At 39.0% G+C, this 20,297-nt stretch overlaps 1 long non-coding RNA gene and 1 pseudogene across 1 annotated transcript; both read right to left on the bottom strand.

Moving 5' to 3' along the window:
- Positions 1–4,119: 4,119 nt before the first annotated feature.
- Positions 4,120–4,934, bottom strand: LOC110306536 (vasculin-like protein 1 pseudogene; annotated as a pseudogene).
- A 5,823-nt stretch (positions 4,935–10,757) lies between these two features.
- LOC147001247 (uncharacterized) lies at positions 10,758–15,534 on the bottom strand. The gene is made up of 4 exons (XR_015045124.1): positions 15,501–15,534; positions 14,199–14,287; positions 11,236–11,382; positions 10,758–11,082 (listed from the first exon to the last, which is right to left on the bottom strand). It is a non-coding gene; the product is annotated as an uncharacterized LOC147001247 (long non-coding RNA).
- Positions 15,535–20,297: the final 4,763 nt, after the last annotated feature.

Genomic DNA, 20,297 nt, shown 5'->3' with positions numbered 1-20,297 from the left:
ACCTTATATAGAGCTGAACTTATAAAATAGATAGGGATTAAAATTGATTTTATCATGGAAAGTCTTTCTCCAGCTATTTTGAAAGCTTTGCTAGGTATGGTAGCCTGAGGTGACATTTGTGCTTTCTTAGCGTTTGTAGCATATCTGTCCTGCCCCTCTTAATTGAAAATTCAGGTGTTATTCTTTCATATGTTATTTGGTCTTTTTCCCTTGCAGATTTAATGGTTTTTTTGTTTGTTTTGTTTTGCTTTGTTTTGTTTTGTTTTGTTTTGTTTTTTTGTTGTTGTTCTGTATGTTTAGTGTTTTGATTATTTTGTATTATGGGGGAATTTCTTTTCTGGTTCAGTTTGTTTGGTGTTTTGCACACTTATTGTACCAGGCTAGACACCTACTTCTTTAGGTTGGAAAACTTTCTTCTATGGCTTTGTTAAAAAAAATTAATGATTTATTTTATGTATATGAGTACACTGTAGCTGTACAGATGGTTTTGAGCCATCATGTGGTTGCTGGGAATTAAACTCAGAACTTCTGATCACTCTGGCCCTGTTCTCTCCTGTCAGCCCCACTGGCTCCGGCCCAAAGGTTTATTATTATATGTAAGTACACTGGAGCTGTCTTCAGACACACCAGAAGGCATCAGATCTCATTATGGACAGTTGTGAGCCATCATGTGGTTGCTGGGACTTGAACTCAGGACCTTCAAAAGAGCAGTCAGTGCTCTTAACCATTAAGCCCTCTCTTCAGCCCCCGAAAATATTTTATTTGCCTTGACCTGGGTTTCTTCTCCCTCAGTTCCTATTATTCATGTATTTAGTCTTTTCATAGTGTCCCAGATTGCCTAGATTTTTTTTTTTTTTGCTTGTTTCTTTCTTTCTTTGTTTTTAAGACTGTGGAGAGCTTTTAAAGGGGCTGCCTTCTAAGAATTTGGCAGGAATTTGACATTGGACTGGGTCAGAGAAGTAGGCTAAGACAAGAATTTGGCCTTGGGTTATGACTGGGAAGTAGGTTCAAGTTATAAAAGCAGACTGGAAAAGAAAAGAAAGTAAACCTGCTTCAGCTTCAGAACTGGCTGGAGTCAGGTTACAGCGCTGTCTAATTGTCTTTTGCTTTCCAATTCTCGCTCCCTCCCTGGAGAATATGTTGACTGACTGAGCTGGCTTGGTCATTAGACATTTCCCTTGACCAAGGTATCTATTTCTTCTAGCTCAATGACTAACAACCTTCTTGCATCGCTTACAATCTGCCTCTTGGTGGTGTTTGCATCAGAGTTTTCTATGTTTTTCATTTTCAGTGTTGTCTCAGTTTGGGTTTTCTTTATTGATTCTATTTCTACTTGCAGGTCTTGAACTTGAATTGTCCTATTAATTTTCTTTCAGTGTTTGCATTTTCACAGATTTCTTTAATGGATTTACTCACTTCCTCTTTCAGGACCTCTAATATATTCATAAAGGCTATTTTGAAATCCCTGTCTTGTGTTTCAGGTTTGTTGAACTTCTGAGGGTCTACTATAGTATAGTGGAGTTGTTGGACACATTGTCCTGGCTGTTATTGAATGTGTTTTTATGCTGTTGTCCAGGCATCTGAGTTTGGGATGATTGTAATTATAGGTGCTGATAGCTGGTATTGTCTTTGTTGGGTGTGTTTTTCTTTATTTGATTTTTTTTGTTGTTGTTGTTGCCTTTTCTAGTTTTTAGGACAATGTGATGGCTGCCAGATGTAGCCATTGGGATTTTTAGGTAGAATGTGTTTCTCGGTATTGGGAGCTGACAAATGGAGATGGGCTAAAAGTGAGGGAGACCAGAGAATCCACAAGAGGGACAAAAGTAGGATGTACCACCAGGATCTCCATAGTTCCCTGGGAATAGAGGCAGAGAGGGAGGAGAGGCCACAGCCAGTCATCAACCATAGAGCTGAGCATGAGATTGGGGGACTAGATTTAGAGAACAAGGGAAGAGCAGAGATCTGAAGATCTCTTACCAGGTTTCCTGGCCAGTAGGGCCCCAGTTTTTGCATCTTGATGGTGAGTTTTAAGTGACCCATCAGTGTGGCTAAGGCTATGTTTGTTTAAGCTGAAGCAACACTAAGTTCTAAGCACCATTTCCTGAGAGGATTGACTTCTGAAACAAGTGACATGGCATGCAAATATCATCTGGGGTATTTCCTCTATAATGCCAGATGATGGAAGAAAATGAAAGAACCACTGTATTATGATTTCTGTATTAGGTTCAAAGAGAGGGAAGACACTCTAGTAGCCTTTAAAGAGATAACAAATAGATCCCCAAGTGTTAGCTTTTGACTACAAGTGCCTGGGAGCTAAGTAATACCATGGTAAAGATAACCAGTATTTCACCAGATGTGAAGAGGAAATTGAATATTATCAGTACTTAAATTATGTTGTCAATCACCTAAACCAAGGGATGAAATAGAAAAATATGAGAAAATTTAGGAAAAGATACTTTTCTATTTTTTGGATCTAAGTAGGTTTATTTGCCATTTGTGTGTGTGTGTGTATTATAGTAATGGAACTTATACTAGACTTGAATGGGCTGGATAACTTAGTCAGGGTTTCTATTCCTGTACAAACATCATGACCAAGAAGCAAGTTGGGAAGGAAAGGGTTTATTCATCTTACACTTTCCACATTGCTGTGGATCACCAAAGGATTTTAGGACTGGAACTCAAGCAGGTCAGGAAGCAGGAGCTGATGCAGAGGCCATGGAGGGATGCTACTTACTGGATTACTTTTCCTGGCTTGCTCAGCTTGCTATTTTATAGAACTCAAGACTACCAGCCCAGGGATGATGGTACCACTCACAAGGGGCCCTCCCCACTTGATCACTAATTGAGAAAATGCCCCACAGCTGGATCTCATGGAGACACTTCCTCAACTGAACTCCTTTCTCTGTGATAACTCCAGCCTGTGTCAAGTTGACACACAAAACCAGCCAGTACAATAACACTTTTGATAATTGATAGTAACTGAAAAGCTATAGAATAAGGCTTACATACAATTAAGAAAATACACTGACAAGAACAATAGAATTTCAATAGAGCACAGTTGGTAGTTGTGGTGGTTTGTATGAAGTTGGCCTAGGGAGTGGCAATACTAGGAGGTGTGGTCTTCTTGGAGTAGGTGGGGCTTTGTTGCAGTAGGTGTGTCACTGTGGGCATGGGCTTTTATTTTTTTAACTGATGCAAAATATTTATTCCACATTACTTATTTTATGCATTAGTTTCCCACCTCAACAGACTAGTGGTGACCACATCTTTTAAATCTGTAAATAATATTATCATAAGAATCTTAGTCTTTGCCAGGCAGTGGTGGTGCATGCCTTTAATCCCAGCACTTGGAAAGCAGAGGCAGGTGGATTTCTGAGTTTGAGGCCAACCTGGTCTACATAGTGAGTTCCAGGACAGCCAAGGCTACACAGAGAAACCCTGTCTTGAAAAACAAACAAACAAACAAAAAGAAATCTTAATCTTTGAAATCTTCACAAACATTTTTATTTTACAAAATCCACCCTGAATATCAAGGCTACAAGAATAACATTTCCTATATCCAAATATTTTAAAGCTGTATCCAAAAGAAAGAAAAAAAAAACACACACACACACAAAAAAAAAAACCCTAGAAATGACCCCATAGGCTTGGCTAAGGGGTGTTACCCCAGAAGCCAAAAATAAAATACTATACCCAAATTATTAGCATTTATTTAGTACAATTATAACTTCAACAGTGAGTTTGTTGTTGACAATGACTGCTTGAGCACAGGGGTGAGTCCCCAAGGGCTGGTAGTGGGAGCTGTTGAGCAGAGCAGCATCTCCCCCCTGCATTTCTGCCCTGACAGCTTCCACTTGTGCACAGCCCCACAGGTACTGTGTGGGTGCTTAAAAACAAACAAACAAACAAAAAAACAAAACCACCACACCAATGTCTATTAAGCAGATAACAGGGAAGGACAACAAAAACTAAGCAAGACAATGGCTCTCTCTTTGGGATATGATTATTTCCTTTGTGTATGAAGTATTCAACAGCCTAAGAAAAGGCAAAGAACAGTTTATATTCTCTGAACACAAGGCTGAGCTCAGTAGGGCACGTTGTTTGTGAGCACTTGTATTTCTACTTCCAGGTATCATTGTCTGGTGTCTCTCAGCTGCTTGTTTACCTGTCTGAGCCCTCACATTGCAGTGCAAGTGCTTCTCCACGGGGAGAACAGGCTGGAACTACAGCTTTGTAAGAAGCCATTCTTGCCAAACCCGTTTCTCCATAGCTGCTCTGCTCCTTGAGTTTATCCGGTGTGAGTGGAAGGCAACTCTCATCATTTTCTGGATATTCCTGCCATCCCATTGCTTTTAATAACCTGTGCTCTGCTTCCAGAGAGCATGACAGGAGCTCTCCTTCTACCGCGAGTAGAGAAAGACCTTTGTAAAGACAACCTTGTTCTCCACTTTCCTTTGGATTGGGTGTGTGGATGCTCTCCAATCTTAACCCCTCCAGCTTGTTGCAGTCTCCATTTCGTTCATCCTTCAGAGTCTTCAGGCACTCACTCTTTCTGTCTGTGGCTCATCGGGTCAATTTGGTCAGGCAAGAGGAGCTGATTTCAGTCGGAGGGGTAATACTGGAGGGACTCTGAGAGGGAGGTGGTGTCGGCTTAGACATTGGGGCCATAGTTGACACTTTGTTCCCATTTGCATGCTGGGATCCTGAGGAGGTGAAAGCAGAAGAAAAGGCAGCAGCAGAATCCTCTTTAGAAAATTTTTTGATGACTAGCATCTTTGAGGGTTGCTTGGCACCAGGTAGACTTCCCCACATTCCAGAAGGGGTCCCAATAGGTCTGCATGGCTGATTCTGTTTGCCAGCTTCTGGATTCAAAGACGGGAAGACGGGAAGTCTTCCTCTTCGAGCTGTAACTTAAATAGGCAAAACATGGGCATCTGCACATTGAGTGCAAACACTGCTCACAACAAGGTCATTGCTAGAAAGACAAGTGGTCTCAGGTGTGGGCAAGAAATATCATCAAGGTGACAGGTGAAAAATGTAATAGAGCTTCAAAAACCGTAAGAGGGCTTCTGCGCAGTCAATACTGGTGGCAAAATAGCCACAACAAAAGCTTTTAAAACAAATCTCATTATCTTACACAACTGCTTAAAGCAGCGTGCAGATGCTTTTATCGCTTTTCACCTTCAAAATCTAAAGATATAAGAAGTCTTGTTTTGTTTTTTGAAAAAGCAATCCAACAGAAACTTGATGTATTTTTCCTGCCACAGAATAGCAGCAAATTTCTCGGTATAAAGCTCCTAAGTATATATCCTATTTCGGGTGCACTTTAAAATACTGGCATGGCTTTCATCTTATGTACGCTTGTAATCTGAAGTGTACTGGGAGTTCACTGACCCTTCTTACAACGTAGAGATCGCTACATTCAGTAGGTCTCCTTTTGAGAGTTTTAATATAGTTTTATAACTTTTTCATTATTGTTTTACATGTCTTTAAAAAGATTTATTTTTAGATTTGTCCTTTTTTTGTTGGTAATGAAAAGATGAGTCGTTAAAAATCCATTTTAAGCGTAAGACATCATAAGAATTTGGAGCATGAAGCAGGAATATAATGAATTCAGAGACAGACATAGGAAGAACTATCTAAAGGAAGAATGATCTACATCGGAGGACTTATCTCAAAAAGTTAATTTGAATGTGGCCTTTGATCAACTCTAGCAGTTGATTCTCTTTATTACTAAACATTTAATTCTCTTAACTTTTTGGCATAAACAATCATTTCCTACTTTATTTTATCCTTTTGTTTCTAATACTCATTTTTAACATGTTACTGCCCTTAATACAATAAGAACTTAAATAAAATTTCAATAAAAAGTATAGTGGTGAAAAATAACCTTACATTAATCCTGAATTTGAAGAAATTGCCTCTAACTAGTTCTTTAAAGATATTTCTGGTCTTTATTATGGAAACTCTTCTGATGGATAATAGACGTTTAAATTGTATTCAGTTTGCCTGAAGATGGGATTATTTATGCTTCTTTCAAATTACTAGCTGGAATTGAATATATCAAATGCATAGGCTTAGCTTTAGTTTTTCTCTATAGTAATATATAAATGATATATATTACATGAAAACATTTTTGTCCTCACAAAACAGACTTGTGTTTCTGGGAAAAAATGTGAATATACTTTGAATATTTTATAATTTTTGATACTTGCTGAGGAAAGTTTATAAATGGTAATGCTGTTATCGTTCTGGTTAGTAGGATATTCTTCCCTCATATGTTGATTTAGAAAAACATTTCACTCTTTCTTACTACAAAAAACCTTGTATTACAAATAATACCCTTGTCAGCTTTGTTAGATTTACTTTTCAAATATTTGAATTTCGTGTGGTCTGTGTATGTGTTTGTGTGAGTGGTATGTGCAAGAGTAATTTTAACTATTAATAGCTTAGTGATTATGGAGATATACTGCCTTCCTATTTTTTTTGACAACTTACATAATACATATGTATGTCTATATACATATGCATGTATATGAGTACATATACTAATTATAGTATAACATATCTGTGGTGTGTATGGTATTTTTGTTTGAGGTTTTCCTTATGCTGTTGATATAAATGTTTTGAACCATTCTCTTTGTTTTTAATCTTGTTTTTATCTATCTTCATATTTTATGTCACAAATATCAATGTGATCATCTGAATGAGAATGGCCCCATAGACTTATAGGGAGTGGCATTATTGGGGGTGTAACCCTGTTGGAGTAGGTGTGGCCTTGTTGGAGGAAGTGTGTTACTGGAAGTGTGTGGTGTGGGCTTTGAGGTTTCAGATGCTCCAGCCAAGCCTAGTGGCTCACTATCTATTCTTGCTGCTTGCAGATCATTATATGGAATTCTCAGCTACCTCTCTGGAGCTATGTCTGTCTGCAAGCCACATTGTTTGTCCCCAGGATAATAATGGATTAAACCTCTGAACTGCAAGGCAGCCACAATTATATTGCTTTATTAGAGTTGCCGTGGTCATTGTGTCTCTTCACAGCAATAGACTTTAAGGCATTTTGGTTTCTCTCTGTTATCCTGATTGCTGTATCTTCATCTGTATGTGTTTGTAGAGATATAGCTCATTTAGCTATCACCTTTATAGTTCTAACTGGTCTTTTAGTTTGAAACCCAGATAGCTTGGTTTGCTAGACTCATTATATATCTTAATTTTTCTTCTGTTTCCTGTCTCTGGTTTTTTTGTCATGTGAATAGTGTCTGTATTTCCATTTTCAACACATTACTTTCACTATGCTTTGGATTTTTAACTTTTAGAAGCAATGCTCCTTTTTGTTGAAATAACTACTTAGTCTTTATTGCTATTTTGTTTTTTTCATGCATATCTATATGTATATAATTTGTATTTTACAATTAATTATTTCAAGATTAGAGTCATACTTTATACTTCTAACTTACATTTAATTTATTATTTATTTTTTTTGGTTTTGCTTCCATTTCTATTTTATAATAATACCTTAAACTTTTTTTTTAACATTTAAAATTCTGAGTTTATATTTTGCTTAACTTATTCTCTGATATACCAAGACCTATGCTGGATATCTTTTTCCAATAGAGACTTAGCAGGTTTTGCCAGTTACTTCAGTTGCTACCATCACAGATTTGATTTCTCTTTTGTCACTAGAGATCAGGAGTGTAGAGCTTGTTCACTGTTCTCTCTAAATTAGTTTTACACACAGATTTTTGCAAAGATTCTCTTTGAGTGTTCCTAGGAAATCTACCCCTTTTATTTTGCTAACAATCTAGCGATGTTCTTCAATTCCAATTTGCTGTTTGTATGCTTCTGTTTTTTAACTCTTAGAGACTTCTTTATTTTCATTTTAACTAGAAACATGTCATCATATAATAAGATAATAAGATAATTTAATTATATTTTGGTGAGAGATTGCTTTTAAAGTATGATTCAACCTCCTTACTGGAAGTCCTGCAGTGCTTTAAATCTGGTATCTTGACAAATACCACGATTCCTTTACACCAGATGTAGCTTTACTAATGATGAGAGAGACATTAAAGATTATTGCTAAGTTTTCTTTTCCTCTTCCTCGTTCTCTTTGTCCAGTATTACCAGAGATTAATACTATGTAGCCAAGAATGCCCTTGAAATCCTGAATTTCCTGCCTTAACCTCTTCAAGTGCTAGGATTACAGCCAGGCAACTTTATGGCTATTTCTAAATTGATTTAATATTAATTAATATGTGATATTAATATGTGTTAATTTTATATTTTATTATTTTAATATTTTATTAATGTGTGTGCTTGTGTGTGTGTGTATTTCTCTGTGTGTAGGTGTTTCTCTGTGTGGTATGAATATGATTTGCAGGACACATGCTCCCCTATGTTCATAGCAGCCTTATTTATAATAACCAGAAGCTGTAAAGAACTCAGATGGCCTTCAGCAGAGGAATGGATACAGAAAATGTGATACATTTACACAGTGGAGTAATACTCAGCTATTAAAAAAACAATGACTTCATGAAATTCTTAGGCAGATGGATGGAACTATAAAATATCATCCTGAGTGAGGTAACCCAGTCAAAAAAGAACACACTGATAAGTGGATATTAGCTCAAAATACAATACCCAAGATACAATCCACAGACCACATGAAACTCAAGAAGAAGGAAGACCAAAGTGTGGATGCTTCAGTCCTTCTTAGAAGGGGGAACAAAATAGTCATGGGATGTAGAGGGTGGGAGGGACTTAGGAGGAAGAGAGGAGGGCAGGGGCGGGGCTGGGGGGAGACAGGAGCAATGATATACAGAGGGTCAGGAATTTGAACAGAGGTATGTAGCAATGGAGGATGCCAGGAAAGGAAGAATCTCCCAGAACCCAACAGGGATGAGATTAGCTGAAATGCCTAACAAAGGGGAGGGAGAACCTGTAGAGACTATATTCAAGACTTAAGACCCCTGGTTGGGGTATGGGGCCACCCATCCTTCTCAAAATTTTTAACCCACAATTACTCCTGTTTGAAGGAAATACAAGGACAACGTGTGGAGCAGAGACTGAAGGAAAGGCCATCCAGACACTGCTCCACATGGGGCTCCATCCCATATCCAGATACCAAACCAATACACTATTGCAGATGCCAAGAAGTGCTTGCTGATAGGAGCTTAATATAGCTGTCTCCTGAGAGGCTTTGCCAGAGTCTGACAAATACAGAGACAGAAGCTCACAGCCAACCACTGGACTGAGCATAGGGTCTCCAATTGAGGAGTTAGAGAAAGGATTGAAGGAGCTGAAGGAATTTGGCACCCCACAGGAAGAACAACAATATCATCTAACCAGAACCCTCCAGAGCTCCCAGGGACTAAACCACCCACCAAAGAGTACACATGGAGGGACTCATGGCTCCAGCTGCATATAAAGCAGAGGATGGCCTTGTCAGGCATCAATGGAAGGAGAGGCCCTTGGTCCTGTGAAGGCTCCTTGCCCCAGTGTAGGGGAATGCCAGGGAGGTGAGGTGAGAGGGGGAGGAGGACAGGCTAGGGGGGTTCTGGAGGAGAAACTGGGAAAGGGGATAGCATTTGAAATGTAAATAAGTAAAATATCCAGTTAAAAAAAAAGAATATGGATTTGCCAATGCCATGGTACACATATGGAAGAATGGACAACTTTGTGAAGAATGGACAATCTTTATGTGAAAATGGGTGATAGAACTCAGGTTTCCAGGCTTAGATAGCAAGTGACTTAACCCTCTGAGCCATGCCGCCAGCCCTAAGTCAATTTCTACTTCCAAAGTTTAAATCGGAAACACTCTGTGAAAGGTGGGACATTGCTATTTTGTTTTACACATAAGCTAGAACTATGATTCTCATAGTTTTCTAAAGTATATGTTATCACAAGGTAAATTTACATGCTATTTAGAAGGCCTAAGTGAAGAAGCCCCAATTAGCACTCATTGTTCATGTCTAGGTCACCGTTATAGTGGTTGAATGTTGGGATGCGCTGCTGGCTCACCTCCCCACAGAATGACAATATTCTTACACCCTTTGATAAATGGTCCCTTTTGCCCTTTCAGAGACCTAGGTAAGGCATATGTTCACCTTTGTATTAAAAGGCAAGGTCTTCTATTAATTGGCATGAGTGATGATTCTCTAACAGACCTGGATTCTAAATGATCCTTGTGGGTTCCATTGCCCTGTGAGATTCAGTTTATTCAAACTGACTTCACTTTGCATTCAGTATTCTTCCAGCTTCCCTCAATCTGCTTTATTTACTTAGTCACTTCTGGATCAGAGCCAGAAGAAAGCACATTTTGTTTAGTAGATGTTTTTATTGTCCTTGATTGGTGGCGTCAGTCACTTTTTATTTGATTCCTCACTATCTCCTTTAGGACTCTTCATCCCAGGCCTTCTCAATATTCAGAATAATAGTAAACTCATTATTCCATATTATTCTTAGTATTTCTGCTTATCTGAGCAGACTATAAATTATATCAGAATGATCATTAAAATCAGGAAAATCAAAGGCAACAATTTAGCTTTGTGTATGCTGTTTTCATTTCTTCTGGTGCTGTGATAACTGATCAAAACTGATCAGATGTGGGAAGCATTTATTCAGTTTGTGATTTCAGATCACAACTCATCACTGATGGAATGCAAGGCAGGAATTCAAGGCAGGAACTTGAAAGCAGGCCTGCTTGCTGTCTCACAGTTTTACTTTTGACCTAAGAAGCTTCTTTAGAGTCCGCAAAACATGGTAGGAATGATGGAATGTGCTGCTTGCTGGCTTGCAGGCAGGCTTATGCTCAGTTAGCTTCCTTATACATTCTATGATCAACTGACTATGGATGGTACTGCCCACAGTGGGCTAGACCCTCTGACATCAATTAACCAGACAATTTGCCATAGACAGGTTCACAGTTTAAAGTAATCTAGATAATTTCTCAACTGAGCTTCTCTTCTTGGATAATTTTAAGCGGTGGTAAATTGATACTCATAGCCAACTGTTGGACTGAGCCTGGGACCAGGAATGGAAGAGTTAGGGGAAGGGATAAAGGAACTGAAGGAGATTTCAACCCTATAGGAAAAACAAAACAAAACAAAACAGTATCAATTAACCAGACCCCTCATATCTCCCAGGGACTAAACCACCAACCAAAGAGTATATATGGGCCAGTTCAGGACTCTAGCTACAGAGGTAGCAGAGGATTGCAGCAGAGGATTGCCTCACCTGGTATCAGTGACAGGGGAGGTGCTTAGTCCTGTGGAGGCTTGATGCCCAAGAGAAGGAGGATGCTAGAAGGATGATTTGGAAGTGGGTTGGTGGGTGGGAAGTATCCTCTTAGTGGCAAAGGAGAGGAGGATCAGGTGGGGATTTCTGGAGGGGAGACAGGGAAGAGGGATAACATTTGAAACCTAAACAAATAAAATGATTAATAAAGAAAACAATCATAATCACAGTAGGTAATTTTTCTGCTACTTTTCCTTTCATCTTGAGAAATTTATCTAATCTTTCAGTTGCCTGAAGTTCCTAACAGTCTCAGAAGTAAAATGAGGATTATAAAAATCTTAATGAGAACGTGATCTTAGTAGAACTTATCAAAGAAATCCAACTCTATCTTTCCTGTTTGTAGTACTCTGAATAAAGTCATGGCAATGTTCTTTTGTCTTTTATAACACATTCACACACACACACACACACACACACACACACACACACACACACCGGGAAACCACAGAGACATACACACAGAGGAAGAGAGAGAGAGAGAGAGAGAGAGAGAGAGAGAGAGAGAGAGAGAGAGAGATGTTGACAAAAAGAAAATAGGTCAATGTAAACTAATATCAGCTTTCTATAGTTATTTATAAAATCAGAATTATATAATTCCAATATGACTCTTATACTTGAACGAATGTTCAATCATAATGAAGAAATGAAAAATAGATTGTAATAGATTCAAAGAAGAAGCACATTAATACTTCAGGAACATTAAAATGAATGCATAAATGGAAGCGGAGTTGATTTCATTCACAATGAAGGGAAGACAGTTGAGTGGCTAGTTGGCATGGTGATTTGTATATCTAATGGAAAAAACTTTTTAGTTTTTCTATAAGTCATATGTAATTTACTTGTCTGTACAATAGCTCCCAGAAAATCAAGTTGTATATAGAGCTGAAGGCTGTGCTAGGCACAATGCATGACTTTTCATGGCAACAATAGCTTTTCCTCAGTCGTTCAGTCATCTTTGCTTAGATGATCAATAATGTCATATTTAGTATGATTGTAAGTGCAAAGATGAACACTGCATTGTCCTCATTTTCCCAGTGTGTTCTCTTTTCAAAACAAATGGGATGCTCCCATCAGTTTCTGACTGTTGCGTATTTTTTAGAATTTATTTATTTATTTTATTATGTAGCTGTACAGATGGTTGTGAGTCATCATGTGATTATTGGGAATTGAACTCTGGCCCTGCTCGCTTCAACCCAAAGATTTGTTTATTATTATATGTAAGTTTTCAGACACACCAGATGAGGGCATCAGATCTCATTATGGATGGTCATGAGCCACCATGTGGTTGCTGGGATTTGAACTCAGGACCTTCGGAAAAGCAGTCAGTGCTCTTAACCTCTGAGCCATCCCTCCAGCCTGTACAGTCTGCTTGTGTCTTCCTTTCTCATGCACCTAGTCACTGGTGCGGCGGAAGCACTGGGCTGGAGAAGTGAAGAGAATCCTTTGCTGGACAAATGATGCACTCCAGGAGAACATGCACATTGCTCTGTGCTGTGTAACCTTTGGCTTTCGAGGCTATGTTTTCTAACTGTGGTAGTCCTGTGCCTGCTCTACTCACATCTTCTGCTTCAGGATTGCTCTTGCTTGTCATTATTTGAAAACTCTGTTTATAGATGAAGACATTTTAAGTTGGTTTTTGGAAAAGGCTTTGGTTTAGGCAAGTATAATCCATTTCTGAATTTTCATTTAAGTCAGTATTAAGTAAAAGCACATTTTACTAATTTATTTTTTAAATTTATGGCAGGACCCAGGTAAGGACTGACTGGATTTTACTTCCCAATCAGCATTCATCTAACAGTCTTCTGCCTGAGTGCTTCGCTTTGCTTTTAGCTGGTTTTGTTTCCCTGCTTGTTACCTTAACTACTCAATTGTTTTCCTTCTCTTCTTTCTGCAACGGCAACTGTATGCTTTTGAACAGAGCTCATGATTTTCATGAATTTTTTTCACATCCATCAGTTATTACTTGCTTTAGTACTTGAAGTCCTAGCTTCTTCTTATGTAAAATTAAAGATAGAGCTTAAATTTAATAATCTCTGCAAAGTACTTAAACATGCTGATCATAAAACACTTGTTATATTCCACACTGTTCCTGTAGCTGTACTCTTGGGTTCTTTGAGATCACTGAATATAAAATTAGAGAGTTAGTACTACTGGGCAAGGTAATTATATGAGAATTCTAGCTAATATTTATTAGGAATTCATTACAATATTTTCTCTTTATCCATGGGGTATACAGTTTATAAACCTCAGTGGATTCTCAAAATAGGAGATGATAATGAGTCACACACACACACATGCACACACACACACACACACACACACACACGCACACACCCCTTATGCATATACCAATGATGAGCTTTAAGTTACAAAGTAATCACAAAAGATTAATAATTAGTAATAAAGCAGAACAAGTATTAATAAAAGTTAGATGAATGCATTCTTTCTCATAATACCTTACTAAATTTCTCAGCAATTTTATCCTACAGTGTTTTCTTTCCTTACCAGACTGGGCTGTAATTAAATAAAATAAATGTTACTTGAACACAGCCCTATGATACTATGCCAGCAGGTATGATAATCCAGGTGAAGTGACACATGAGTTGGTTGTGCGCACATGGTGAACTCCCCAGACAGCAAGATGCTCCTGCTCCAATAAGAACAGGACATACGGTTAGGACTCAGAAGTTGAATTGCTAGAATCTGAAACTTGGGATTTAATATTGCCTAACCATTGATTACTGCAGGTACCTGAACTTGAAGGTGAAGTCACCAGTGAAGGAGACTGCAGTGTCTAAAATCTATCACATCAGTTACTCAGTTTGTTTTTTAAATGAGGTCTCTAGTGGTGGAGCACATTACCATAATCATTGTCAGCATTTCTGTTTCCCTGTTCTTCTCACCTTATGTTAGCTGAATATCTGTTCCTCATTTTATTCAACAGTGGGCATGACACTCTCAACCAGGTAGATGAAGGTTCAGTTCTCAAACTCTGATATAGAAGAGACACAGAATAAATAAACAAATAAACAAATAACCCTGGGAGCAAAGAAAAAAAATTCTTTATCAAATATCTTAACTGACAGAGCAGGATTCTTGGAGTGACGTTTAAGTTTGGTCAAGAGGGAAAGATTCTCCGAGAAATGGCCTTTAAACTAAGACAGAAGTGACAGATCAAACATGAGATTTGTGAAAAGAGTGAAGTTCACTAATATGAAAGTAGAAATGCATCAGGCAGAGAAACGCCCCTCCAGACCCTTTCTGGGAGGTAGTGATCCCAAATGACAATGGGTGGATGATGATCCTGGAGAAAGCAGGGCCAAATTGCACACAGCCTTGAAGAGCTCGGTTAGGAACCTGAGTGTTTCTCTGTGCAAAGTGAAAAGCTGCTGATAAATAGTCTTAAGCAAGGTAAACACACAATCTCTGAAAAGTTTAAGATACTTATGAAAGCATTAGTGGACAGGCGGTATTAGGAAGGAATACAGATACAAACAGGATGGTTAGCAGGGAGCCCAAGTTTCTGTCTTAATGGATTACTAAACTCTGAAACTCAATGGAAGAACTTCTCCACCATGGCAGATACTCACACCTTGTAAACATCCTGTAGTAAACAGCAAATGTGAGGTAAAGTTCAGAGAGGAGACTCATGTATGAGAAAGATTCGGTTGCAGGCACAGGTATGAAGAAGCATAAAATAAAGCTGGAAAAATCAAGAAAATGGATTTTTCCACAGCATCCCCAAGGTGGAACGCAGACGTTCACATTACAGTTTCAGCCAGCTAGAATCACATTCTGAATTAAACCTCAGACTAGAAGACAGTATGTTTGTGCTGTCACGGTGTATGCTGACTTCTAGTAGTAACAGGGCGTTAGTAGATGGCTTGAGAATAGGAGCAGATACATGAGGAAGACAGAGCATTTGGTGGGAGGTTTTACGAAATGTGTTGGTGGGTCACATGATGAGGGTTTATGAAAATGAGTGAATTAAATATTTTTAAAGATTTAATTTAATATATATATATATATATATATATTATTGAATACACTGTAGCTGTCTTCAAACACACCAGAAGAGGGCATTGGATCCCTTTACAGATGGTTGTGAGCCACCATGTGGTTGCTGGGAATTGAACTCAGGACATCTGGAAGAGCCATCGGTGCTCTTAACCCCTGAGCCATCTCTCCAGCCCATCAAAATTTACCTTAGGCAGCTGAGTGGCATGAAGAAAGACTGTGGGGGAAATATTAGCATTGAAGGAAGAGAGAAGTTTTGTTCTGTTTCTAGAATGCTGTATGCAAATTCCTTGCTGCCATCCAGACAAAAAGAACCTACCAACAACAGAACTTTGAGGAAACCAAAGTTCTGATAAATTTACTTGGTTTAAACCATGTTACACATAAAGGGTCAGCAGAATTTTCAGTACAACAAACACTCTCAGTTGTGAGAACTATGTTGTCTGTGTCACAGCTTCATATTATTTCTGAAATAGGTCAACAGTTGTAGGCAATAGAAGAACAAACAGGCAGGTTATGTTCTAATGAAGACACATTAAAGGTCTCAAATTGCAAACCCTATTCACTCAGTGATGTTCAAGAGACTCTCACAGCATTTATTTGAAATTTTATTTCTTTTTCAAAAAATTTTTACTCCTTATTTTTAAACATGGTATCATTGTATAGCTCTGGCTGGCCTACAACTACACAATATGTTAACTGTGTTGGTCTTGAGCTCAAAGAGATTTGCTTGCCTAGGTCTCTAGATTGCTGGGATGAAAGGTATTTTTCACTACAACTGACTTAAAAACTTCATTTTTTAAAGTTAAAAATTTATTACTTCTTAGAATCCTTATGAGAGGATGTCAAACTTGATTATGATATTAATGGCAAGGTAAGTCAGTGTTTTGGCGATGTTATTCATTGGTCACAGGACTAAGATTCACTACACATTTAAAACACTGAAGTTTGTCATGTTCTCTGTGTTTCTGGATCTTGTTAAATCTCCCAAGTTTACCTGGCACAACCCTTAATATTCCTAATTAACTAAAACTGCAACAGTAGCTAGAGCTTGAGGCATGTAAATCTAAGTAAGTTATCCTTTATTAATTAATTATATTCTTAACTGCTAGTTAGTGCAAGAATTGGGACTTTAATCCAAATCCTCAATCCAGTCACTTTATGGCCTGCTTCAGTTGGGACAGCATAATATATGGGGTTAGTTATCATTGAGAATTGGGTATTTGTGAAAACGCAGAACAAAATACAGGGATTCAAACATCTTAACAATAAATGTGAGATCTCATTTTCAAAATCACCAATCTCGAGCTCTTCTTACCTGCACCTGAACAAGGGCTATGGAAAATTGGACCTCACCATACCATAAGTACCTCTACCATGTATGAAGATAAAACTGCATTTGCTTCCATTCTGTGTAAAACACATGCAGGTGTAAGCCAAGTGTGGTGGTATATGCCTTTCATTCCAGCATCAGGAGCATGGAGGCATGATCATGAGTTTAATATCAGCTTGGGCTACATAAGAAGATCCTGTGTCAAAGTGCAGAAACACACATATCTGCACATGTACATACACACATATCTGCACATGTACATACACACACATATCTGCACATGTACATACACACACATATCTGCACATGTACACACACACATGGTGGGGAGGGGGAGGAGTGGGGGAGAGCAACCTATGCAAACTGTCTTTCTGTCTTCCACTGTGTGTCTGTTTCTCTCTCACCACCACCCCCACACCTCTACGCCAATAACAACAAAACTCTAACTGCAGGTCTGATATGTATATTAAAATGGTAGACACTGGCTGCCTGCTGTTAGTATGTGAAAGGGAGCATGCTTCCATCCATGTTGCCATATGTTATCCTCACATTTCAAGTATAGTTTGCCATTTCAAGCCCCCTGCATTGAAACACTTTTCTGCATACCCCATTTGTTAAAAAATGAAGGGATTTATATATTTAACTCTTCCAAATATTTCTCTAAGGAGTCAGCGTGCCCCCCAAAGACACTTTAATCAAATTTACTTTTAAGAGTGAGATTTATACTTAAAAGATGCATTTTAAGGACAATATTAACCCACCTCCGCCCAAATAAGTTGTTTACAGGTAAATCGGGGGTTGATTTCTCTGCTCACCTCTTAGCAAATGATTGCATGGGTAATCCACGAAGTGTGTTGTATTTTAGACAGGTGTGTGTGTGTGTGAGTTCTAACCTCAAGGAGACTGGTAGCGGGAAAAGCTGCTGAATGGTGAGTGGGCAGAAATGACAGAGGAAATCTGCTTTATGGTTTCTGTCTATGCTCTTCAGCACAAAATATGCTTTGCTGTGTATTTTGGTTTAGAAAACAATACTTGAAATAAAGGCTGTAGTATCTTGTCAAAGGAATTGCTCAAACAAATGGTAGAGTTGTTTGCATTCCTTATTACTCTTTCTATTTTAAAAATATTTATCACTTTATTAGTTAAAATCATATTATATATATGTGGGTGTTTTGCTTGCATATATGTCTATGCACTGTGTATGCTTGGAGCCCTCAGAAGCCTGAAGAAGATGCTGGATTCCCTGGGACTGGAGCTACAGATGATTGCTAGCTGCCCCGTGGGTGCTGGGAATCAAACCGAATCTTTTAGAAAACCAGCCAGTCTACTTAACTATTGAGTCCTCTCTCCAGCCTCATGATTTATTTTATTTTAAGTTATGTGTTGTTGTATGTGTGTGGGTATGTGCATATGTATGTGGGTGCCTTTGGAGGTCACTGACGTCATACTCTTCAGTGCTTGAGTTGCAGCCAGTGGTTAGGCATGCAACATGGATACTGGAAACGGAATTCTGGTTCTGTGTAAGACAGTCCACAAGCTCAACCCCTTAGACAGATCTCTAACCCTAGGTGAAAACACTTAAACTATTCATTTTATTGAACATAAAGTTACACACACACACACACACACACACACACACACACATTCTTAGTTATGGTTTGCCTTATTGTGAAGAGACACCATGACCAAGGCAACTCTTATTGTCTTAGTCAGGATTTCTATTCCTGCACAAACATCATGACCAAGAAACAAGTTGGGGAGGAAAGGGTTTATTTGGCTTACTCTTCCATATTGCTATTCACCAAAGGAAGTCAGGACTGGAACTCGAGCAGGTCAGAAAGCAGGAGCTGATGCAGAAGGCCATGGAGGGATGTTCTTTACTGGCTTGCCTCTGGCTTGCTCAGCCTACTCTCTTATAGAACCCAAGACTACCAGCCCAGGGATGGTCCCACCTACAAGGGGCCTTTCCCCCTTGATCACTAATTGAGAAAATGCCTTACAGTTGGATCTCATGGAGGCATTTCCCAACTGAAGCTCCTTTCTCTGTGATAACTCCAGCTGTGTCAAGTTGACACAAAAATAGCCAGTACAAACATACAGCATTCAATTGGGGATAGCTTACAGGTTTAAATGTTCAGACCATTATCCCCATGGCAGAAAACATGGCAGTGTCCAGGCAGGCATGACACTGGAGGAGCTGAGATCTCTATATCTTGATTCAAAGGCAGACAGGAGAAGACACAATCCCATGTGGCCAGAAGGAGGCTCTCAAAGCCCACTCCCTCAGTGATACACTTCCTCCAACAAGGCCAGACCTCCTAACAGTACCATTCCCTATGGGTCAAATGTACTTAAACCACCACATCCTACTCTCTGGCTCCCATAGGCTCATTCAAACACATGAGTCTATGGGGGCCATACTTAAACATAGCACAATGCAAAATACATTTAGTCCAATTCCAGAAGTCACCACAGTCTATAGCAGTGTCAACAATGTTAAAAGTTCAAAGTCTCTTTTGAGATTCATCATTCAATCACTTAACTGTAATTCCCTAAAATGTCAAAATAAAACAGCAGATCATATACCTTAAACATCACAGAATATACATTATCTTTCCAAAACATAAAAAGTGAGGTGGACCAAATAAGGTCAAAAACCATCTGGCCAAACTCCAAACTCTGCATCTCCATGTCTGAAGTGCTCTTCAGATCACCAATTTTTTTCATCTTTGTCAACTGCAACACATTTCTTTCTCCTGGGATGGTTGCACTCCCTGTTAGTAGTTTTTCTTGGCAGGTATCCCATAGCTCTAACATCTTGGGGTCTCCTAGACAACTTCAATGTCACAGCTTCTTGTTCCAATATTTGGGATCCACACACAATCTTCTAGGCTTCCCCAAAATGCTTGGGTCATTTTTCCAACTCTGCCCTCTGTAACACTCTAGGCACTGGTTGACTCCATCTCACTGCTGCTGCTGTTTTTGGTGGTCACCCTATGGTACTGGCATCTCTAATTCGCTGGAGTCTTCTGTTGCAACTAGGCTTCACTAACAATCTCTCATAGGCTATCTTCATGGTGCCAAGCCTCATGGTCTTTTCAGTTCTGGGTTGTTAACTGCAACCAAGACTGTACTTTCACCAATGGCCTTCCTTGGCCTTTCCCAGTGGCAAGGCTCAGCTGCGCTCCATGACCCCTTCATGCCTTCAAAACCAGTACCACTTGGACAACTCTTATCCATTACTAAGTCCAGCTGCAGCACAAGGTACAACCTTGGTTATCTCTGGACTGCAGCTTCTTTGTGCTCTCAGACAATACTTCCCAAATTTCACCTCAATGATGCTGGTATCATCTTAATCACCATTAATTTCCAGCTAACCAGCATCAGTTGTCCCTGTAGTCCCTTCTATTCTGGACTCTAAAGCCAGAGCCATATGTCTAAACCTGCTGAATTCTGCTGCTTGCTGGGGTTGGAACATGATCCCCTATTCTATTAACACAAGCCTTCTGTTTTCCAACTCCTTCGTTGCCTAAGCTTGGCCATCCTAGAATTTGCTTTGTAGATTGACCTTGTACTCAGAGATCTGCATGGCTTTTTCTCTTGAATGGTGGAGTCAAAGTCACGTACCATCACTTCTGGACTTTTAAGCTTT

Source organism: Mus caroli, unplaced genomic scaffold, assembly GCF_978045245.1.
Source record: "Mus caroli unplaced genomic scaffold, Mus_caroli_1 scaffold_14, whole genome shotgun sequence".
NCBI lineage: Eukaryota > Metazoa > Chordata > Mammalia > Rodentia > Muridae > Mus > Mus caroli.
Note: the sequence above shows the minus strand (reverse complement) of the source record. Positions and strands in the feature narration are given on the sequence as shown.